The sequence below is a fragment of the Macaca fascicularis genome, chromosome X (genome assembly GCF_037993035.2).
Source record: "Macaca fascicularis isolate 582-1 chromosome X, T2T-MFA8v1.1".
NCBI lineage: Eukaryota > Metazoa > Chordata > Mammalia > Primates > Cercopithecidae > Macaca > Macaca fascicularis.
Genome location: NC_088395.1, coordinates 85775067 through 85783253, shown reverse-complemented (window position 1 = coordinate 85783253; position 8187 = coordinate 85775067). Strand labels below are relative to the sequence as shown.

General features: G+C 39.7%; 1 pseudogene; it reads right to left on the bottom strand.

Annotated features, from left to right (window-relative positions):
* Positions 1–562: 562 nt before the first annotated feature.
* LOC102130209 (glutathione S-transferase omega-1 pseudogene) lies at positions 563–1386 on the bottom strand (annotated as a pseudogene).
* Positions 1387–8187: the final 6801 nt, after the last annotated feature.

The window sequence follows — 8187 nt, the reverse complement described above, 5'->3', positions numbered from 1 at the left end:
TAGTGATGCAGGGCAGGGTAGCCCCAAAATAGGGCTTAGCCCTCAAGGATTCTTGGTTTTGCTCAGGAAAGAATTCAGGGACAAGAGAGAGGTAGAAGAAAACAACTTTATTGAAGCAGCAGTGTTACAGCTCTGGTGGTGGTACAGTCCCAGCAGTGTTACTGCTCTGTGACTTCTACAGAGCAGGGCTACCCCACAGGCAGTGTGTTTATAGTAACAGCTCAGGGAAGTTTTACGTTTATATTTATGCCCACTTTTAATTACATGTAGATTAAGGTGTGATTAATGCAGAAATGTCTAGGGAAAGGGTAGTAACTTTTGGATCATTGAGTCATTGCATGGGAAGGTGCAGGGACTCCTGAGTGTTGCCATCACAGTAACTCCCAGGTGTTGCCATAGCAACAGTAAACTAACATGGCACACTGGTGGGCTTATCTTATGGAAAGCTGCTTCCACCTTGTTCCTGTTTTAGCTAGTCCTCAATTTGGTCTAGTGTCTGAGTCTTACCTCTGGACCAAAGTCCTGCCTCCTACCTCAGTAGGAAGATTTACATAGGAAGAAATTTATTTATTTATTTATTTATTTATAGTGAAGGAAAACATCAGACATAGCTTTATTGCTGACTCCTGCCCCCTTCAGAGCCCATAGTCACAGGCCTCAGGACAGTTCTGTAAGTAAAGCTCTAGGAAACCTTGCCAGTCCTTCTCACTAGTGAGCAGGGCTGAGACTGTGGGATCTTCCTTCATGGCTGCCATCCACAGTTTAAGTTTTGGAGTGTGGTCTACACACTCATATAACCTCATTGCTTCCAGCCGTTCAAACCAGGGCCAGATGAGGTAATCAATCATAGAGAGAGAATTGTCACCAAAGAACATCGTCTTCTTATTACTCAGAACCTCCTCTAGCTCGGTAAATTCTTTACGAAATTCTTCTTTTAGGCCAGCATAGTCTTCTTTATTTTGGCTTCTAATAAAGCTTCTTACTAAGGATGACACCTTAGAAAACAGCTCTAAGATCATCTTCTGGCAAGCTTTCTCATAGGAGTCATCCGGCAACAGCTTCTTCCCTGGGTATGCCTCATCCAGGTACTCACAGGTGATGGGAGACTCACAGATCAGCTGATCCTGACTGTTTTCCAGAACTGGCACCAGACCAAAGGGATTTTTCTTAAAGAACCACTCAGGCTTATTTTTCAGGTTGATACTGATGAGTTCATGCCTGATTCCTTTGGCCTTCAGGACCAGACGCGTCCTCTCAGCAAACAGGCAGAACCTCATGCTGTAGACGCGGATGGAGCCCTCCGGGACCGGCCCCGGGGGCGCGCTTCCCTTACCCAGGCTCCTGGCTGACTCCCCGGACATCGTGGCGCAGCGCAGGCTGAGCTCCTCTTGGAAGAAATTTATTATGAGGTAATGGCTCACACAATTATAGAGACTGAGAAGGCTCATAATCTCATACTCTGCCATCTACAAGCTGGAGACCCAAGAAAGCAAGTGGCATGATTCAGTCCAAGTCCTAAGCCCTGAGAACCAAGAGAGCTGATGGTTTAATTTTCAGTTCAAGAGCAAGAGAAGAATGTTATACTTCAAGCAGGCAGACAGGAAGCAAAAGGGGTTAATTCCTCCTTCCTTCGTCTTTTATACTATTCAGGTCATCAATGGATTGGATGTTCCCCACTAATATATATATTGGGGAGAGCAATCTACTTTGTTGAGTCCATAGGTTCAAATGCTAATGCCACTCAGAAACACCCTCACAGACACACCTCAAAATAATGTTGAATCTGGGCAATGCTTGGCCCGGTCAAGTGGACACAGAGAATTAACCATTATAAAATGTAAAAGAAAAGCTATAATCAGTATTGTCCAAGGGACCAATTTGTTATACACGTTGATATTTAAAAATCAGCATATCTATTTTTTTTTCTTCCGAAGACAGATAGAGAAGGGTCCATACTTACCTCTTTTACTTCCTATGTACAACAAGTGTCTATATTCATTCTTTATTTAAGGACAGCAGTGCACCAGAGTAATACTCAAATGGGGCTCTCAATGTCTGCTTGTTTTAGGGCCACTGGAAGCCCCTTTAGCAGAGTAATTTTCATGGTACCACAGGATCTTTATAAAGTTAGCAAGCTTAATTTTATACTCTAGCTTTACCAATAATTTTCTGTGTAACAACAGGCATGTCACTTACTGTCCCTGAACTCCAGTTCTTTATCTTGAAATCTGTTGTGAGTATAAAGCAAGATTAAACTTTAAACATAACTACCAGAGTGTTTTTCACCACATTAAGTAATAAATTAATTTAGATTAATAACAGGACCTTAGGAACATGAGAGACAGTTTCCCAGCAACCCTCCCCATCTACCCTGCCCTATGATCCATTCCTCAAATAACAACCTCTCTATAACTCTGAGAGTGCTGACCTGTATTAAAAATGGAAGTCCCTCAATTACAAGAACAGAGGAGAGTGTTGTGAAAGAAAAACATTATCTACTAGGGTATTTTTGCTGACAAACCCTGCCTTTCCTTTTCGGAAAAGCGTTTCTTGTTTGGAAAGACTCCAAAAAAAGGAATTGCTTCTGTTCTTTTTTAAGAAAAGTTTTTATATACATTTATAGGGTACAAGTGTGATTTTGTTTCATAAATAGATTGCACAGTGGTGAAGTCTCATCTTTTAGGGTATCCAACAGCCAGATAATGTACATTGAATCCATTAAGTAATTTCTCACCATCCATCTCTGTCCCACCCTTCTGAGTCTCCGTTTACTATTATTCCACACTCTATGTCCATGTGTACACATTGTGTAGCTTCCACTTATAAGTGAAAACATGTAGTATTTTTCTGTATCTGAGTTGTTTCACTTAAGATGATGGCCTCGGTTTTCATCCATGTTTTTGAAGAAAAAACGTGACATAATTATTTTTTAAGGCTGAATAGTATTCGTGTGTATGTGTGTGTCTGTGTGTGTGTGTGTGCATGTACCACATTTTATCCAATCATCTGTTGGTCCTATGTCTTTGCTATTGTTAATAGTGCTGTGATAAATATGAGTGCAGATGTCATTTTAGCATTTCTTTTCTTTTTGGTGGATACTCAGTAGAGGGATTGCTGGATTAAATGGAATTTCTATTGCTAATTCTTTGAGAAAACTTGATACTGTTTTCATGAAGGTTGTACTAATTTACATTCCTACCAGCAGTGTATGAGAGTTCCCTTTTTCTCCACATCTTTGCCAATATTTGGTTTTCTTTTTGTCTTTTTAATGATAGCTCTTCTGACCCATGTAAGAGGATATCTCATTATGGTTTTAATTGGCATTTCTCTGATGATTAGTGATGTTGAGCACTTTTTCATATGCTTGTTGGCCATTTGTATGTCGCTTTGTCCTTAATAGAGGCAAGTGTCATTTGCAGGAATCAGATTAAGCTGTAGCTTTTATGGGTCATAATATCCATGTTTTCCATAGTGACAGTTGATTGTGATTCTTACTCTTGTTGGCTCCAAACCTCTCAAATATATATTTCCCTTCCCTTAATTGTGTAAATATTAATGGTTACATTGTCCATCAGACAGATGCTTTCATAAGAGACATTTTTAAGCATTTATTTTAAGTTCAGGGGTACATGTGCAGGTTTGTTAAATAGGTAAACTCGTGTCATGGGTTTGTTGTACAGATTATTTTGTCACCCAGGTACTAAGCCTAGTACTCATTAGTTATTTTTTTCCTGACAGGCCCTATTGTGTGTTGTTCCCCTCTATGTGTCCATGTCTTGTCATCATTTAGCTCTCACTTATGAGTGAGAACATGTCGTATTTGGTTTTCTGTTCCTGCATTAGTGTACTAAGGATAATGGACTCCAGCTCCATCCAGGTCCCTGCAAAGGACATGATCTCATTCTTTTTTATGGGTGCATAGTATTCCATGGTGTATGTGTACCACATTTTCTTTATCCAGCCTATCATTTATAGGCATTTAAGTTGATTCCATGACCTTTATTATCGAATTCAAATAATTTTCTTTCAAGTGTGACTTTGAGTGTAAAGTGTAAGTAAATAGTATGATGTCGTAGTTCTTCTGAAACCAACTTACTGGCATTGCAACCTCTTTGCCATTTATCATAACAGAAAATAATAGATGAGGCTAGACCACAGTGTTCTTAACTAAGTCCTTCCTAGCTAATTTATGCACTTTGTTAGAAACCGAAGGAAGTTTCTGCTTTCTGATGAAAGCTTAGAACATTATTCCTGGGTAAGGAGCTGACCTGTGAGGCAAAATAGGTATTTAGTATTTATGAATTCATCAGCAAGTTTTCAGAGGACCTAGACACTGGGTATGCACAAAAATCTAACACTCACACTGTTAAGGAATAAAGTGTGTTTTCTAGAACCAGTTTCTTTTTGGAAATGGTCATTTGTACTGGGGACACATACCACCAAGGATGTACTATAGAGGTGGAATTATCAAGTAAATGTGCCCTCTGTCTTTTCTTCTTTCTTACAAATGTAATATATGTTGACTGACAGAATCATTCATTCAGCTAACCTTGAGCACCTAATATGTTTCATGAATGGTGTTAAACACTCCCCAGTGCTAAGTGGTGAGCAAGAGGGACATGGTCCCTATCCTCAAGAAGCTTGCAGATCAGTGTGAAATAGCAAAAAGAAAAAAGTATGTTTGATTGCAATGACATATTATTCAAATGGTATGCAGGAAGAGTACAGGTTTCTGTGAGGGACTCATGTAAACAAGGGAATCAAGGAAAGCGTCTTTGCTTATATCACTTTGAAATTGAGAATGAGAATAACAATAAATTAATCATGTGAAAGCTTGCAGGAAGAACATACCAGGAAGCAGAAGAGTAAGTAGAAGGTCTTTGAGGTGGGAGTGGGCTTCAGGAATTTAAAGAATAGCTGAAGTAGACTGGGCCAGGAAGAAAGGGTGATAGGGAATAAGTTTCTAGAGGTAGTCTTATGACAAATAATCATGGAGAGTCTTGACTGCAGTAAAGTTTGGCTTGTAGTTATAAGTGTGATAGGAATCAACTGGTGGCTTCTAAGCAAGTGATTCACATGACCTGATATATACTTTTAGAAAAAGATATTCTAGGATCTCTATGATGAATGGGATTTGGGGATCAAGAGTGGAGTGAGGAGTTCATAAGGGGGTTATTGTGAAAAAAAATGGAAACTTTATAAAAGCACACAAATTATTTTTGCTCTGAGGTATCCACTATTATTATTCTGAGGTGTTTTCTTCCCATTACTTATATAAAAAATGAAATTGTAATGTGCACATTGATTTGCAACCTACTTTTTTATTAGTGTTCTGAAGCCAGTTTCAATAGAACTTTCTGGCAAGAGAAGAGGGAGAGGGCAGATGTTTCTTACTTCTCAGTTTGAATAAACTTTGTTCTGTTCCCTGTTCTTTCCTCCTTAGCTCTCCCCCAGCCAGGGTACTGTTTCTTATGGTCTACATGGATCCAGATAAGCAAAGGATGAATAAAAGGGCCTGGCCGCAGTGTTAGCAGGTTTAAGACAGATCACTCTTTAATCTTTGCTTCTTTGAAATCTGAACATTCTGTAGCCCTCACTCCTCTACCCCAAGACTTCCGTACCTTACTGTTTCCACCCCCCCACACACACTTGCATCAGAGTGCCTGGAGTTTGCTAAAAAAGTCTGATATTCTGTTTTTCAGCCACTGCATGGCAGAATTAGAACGTCCCTTATTTGGCAGAAAAGGAAATGGAGGTCCAGAAAGGACTAATAATTTGTGTCACATTCCAGGAAATGAGCGCAAGAGTGTAGACTAAATCTTGGGTCTTTTAGCTCCCAGACTAGTTCTCTTTTCTCTACAGTAGCAGCACTTTGTTTCATAATTATCAGCAAATCCAGTTGTCAGCATGTCTATTAGCAACGGATTCAGGGCCAGAGAGGAAACAGAAACAGGACAGAACCCAGTCCTGGAACGCTGAAAACAATCTGAGTTCTCATTAAAATAATTACTACCATTTTGCTGGTTCAGGGCAACTTTGAGCTTGGGCTTAAAGTTACTGTGTGGGAAGTTCTGGTTAATCGGTTTCTTTCTACAGCTTTATGACTTACTTTTTCAAGTGACTTTGTGACTTTCCTTTCTTCTTCCCTTCCTTTCCCCCTCTTCTTTTTCTTCTTTCATCTCTCTCTCTCTCTCTCTCTTGCCCTCTCTCTTTCTTATTTTTAAAACTGATTCATGCCAAGTCTCTGTCTTTGGTCACTAAGTTCAATTTGAGTGTTAAATATCACATTTATAAACTGAGTCAAATCAAGAAATGATCAGGAACACAAATGGTAGAAAGTTCAGAAATTTAGATGAGAGATAGTTCCAATTCTCATGGAAATAGTTGTCTCACCCAGGGCTTATTTATATATGACTAAGATGAAATGTGTCCATGAATCAGCATCTATTATTAGATATTGATAATTCAGTTTGTATGCATAGGGATGAAGAGCCTGCATGTGCTGAGAGCCAGGTCATACAAATTATTTTAAATGCTTATAGTTTGCTCTCATGTTTCTATTTCATTTTGAGCCACTGCTAAACATCCCTCCTAACATCTTTTTCTCATGTAGCTTTTCAGACTGAATTGGTAGGCTGAATGGAGATAAGGATATCAAGGGGAGGAGGTTATTTCATGTTCTTTCACCATTCTCTTATCCAAACTGCAAAAGTAACTACAGATAAATGAAATGAAGTATTAGAAGGACATAAAAAGAGTGCAATATAGGCCTGGCATGGTGGCACATGCCTGTAATCCCAGCAGTTTGGGAGGCCTAGGCAGATGAATCATTTCAGGGCAGGAGGTCGACACCAGCCTGACCAACATGGTGAAACCTCGTCTCTACTAAAAATACAAAAATTAGCTGACTGCGGTGGTGGGTGCCTGTAATCCCAGCTACTCAAGAGGCTCAATTAGGAGATTTGCTTGAACTCTGGAGGCAAATGCTGCAGCGAGCCAAGATCACACCACTGCACTCCAGCATGGGTAACAGAGTGAGACACTGTCTCAAAAAAAAAAAAAAAAAAAAAGAGCGAAATATAAAAACAAAACCTGTTCCTTACTAATACCAATTACACATGGCATAGATTGCCATCAAGATGTCTTGTACACCTAAGTTCCATATATTGTACTAAGAGTTTTCATGTATATTTTCTCTTCATTCTCATGAAAATCTTGCAAAGTAAGAATTTTTAGCTTCAATTCCCAGTGGGGAAACAAAAATTTTGAAAGATCAAGTAATTCACCCAAAGTCAAATAGTTAATGGTGCGGCTGACATTTAAAACCGAGGATGTCCAACTCTAATGCCTACAGCCTTATTCGGGACTGCATTGGTAGGAAAATATAGAAATAAATAATTCCTCATTGTTGGAACATAAAGTTAACAGTGAAAAAGGGAAATCAATTTGTTTGACAGAGTGAGGTTTGGTTAATCTCATTTTGTCTTCATATTTTATCTTGACTTGACTCACTTTATACATTTGATGTTTGACTAATATTCAAAATTGAACTTGGTGGCCAAAAACAGAGAGCTGGCATGAATCAAGTTTAAAAACAAAACGAAGGAAGGAAGGAAGGAAGGAAGGAAGGAAGGAAGGAAGGAAGGAAGGAAGGAAGGAAGGAAGGAAGGAAGGAAAAGAAAGAAAGAAAGAAAGAGAGATAACAGATCTAGTTTGAACTCTGGGGAGTGCATCTTGTTAACATTGTAAATATTGTTCCATATCTTGCTCCTGTAAAATATTCTTGTGCTAATTATATTTAAAAATAAATAAATAAAACTCTATAAATTAGCCTCATTGGAATGTTAGAATTAAAAAGAGCTTAGAGGGGGGTGGAGCAAGATGGCCGAATAGGAACAGCTCCAGTCTCCAACTCCCAGCGCGAGCGACACAGAAGACCGGTGATTTCTGCATTTTCAACTGAGGTACTGGGTTCATCTCACTGGGGAGTGCTGGACGATCGGTGCTGGTCAGCTGCTGCAGCCCAACCAGCGAGAGCTGAAGCAGGGCGAGGCATCGCCTCACCTGGGAAGCGCAAGGGGGAAGGGAATCCCTTTTCCTAGCCAGGGGAACTGAGACACACAACACCTGGAAAATCGGGTAACTCCCACCCCAATACTGCGCTTTAAGCAAACAGGCACACCAGGA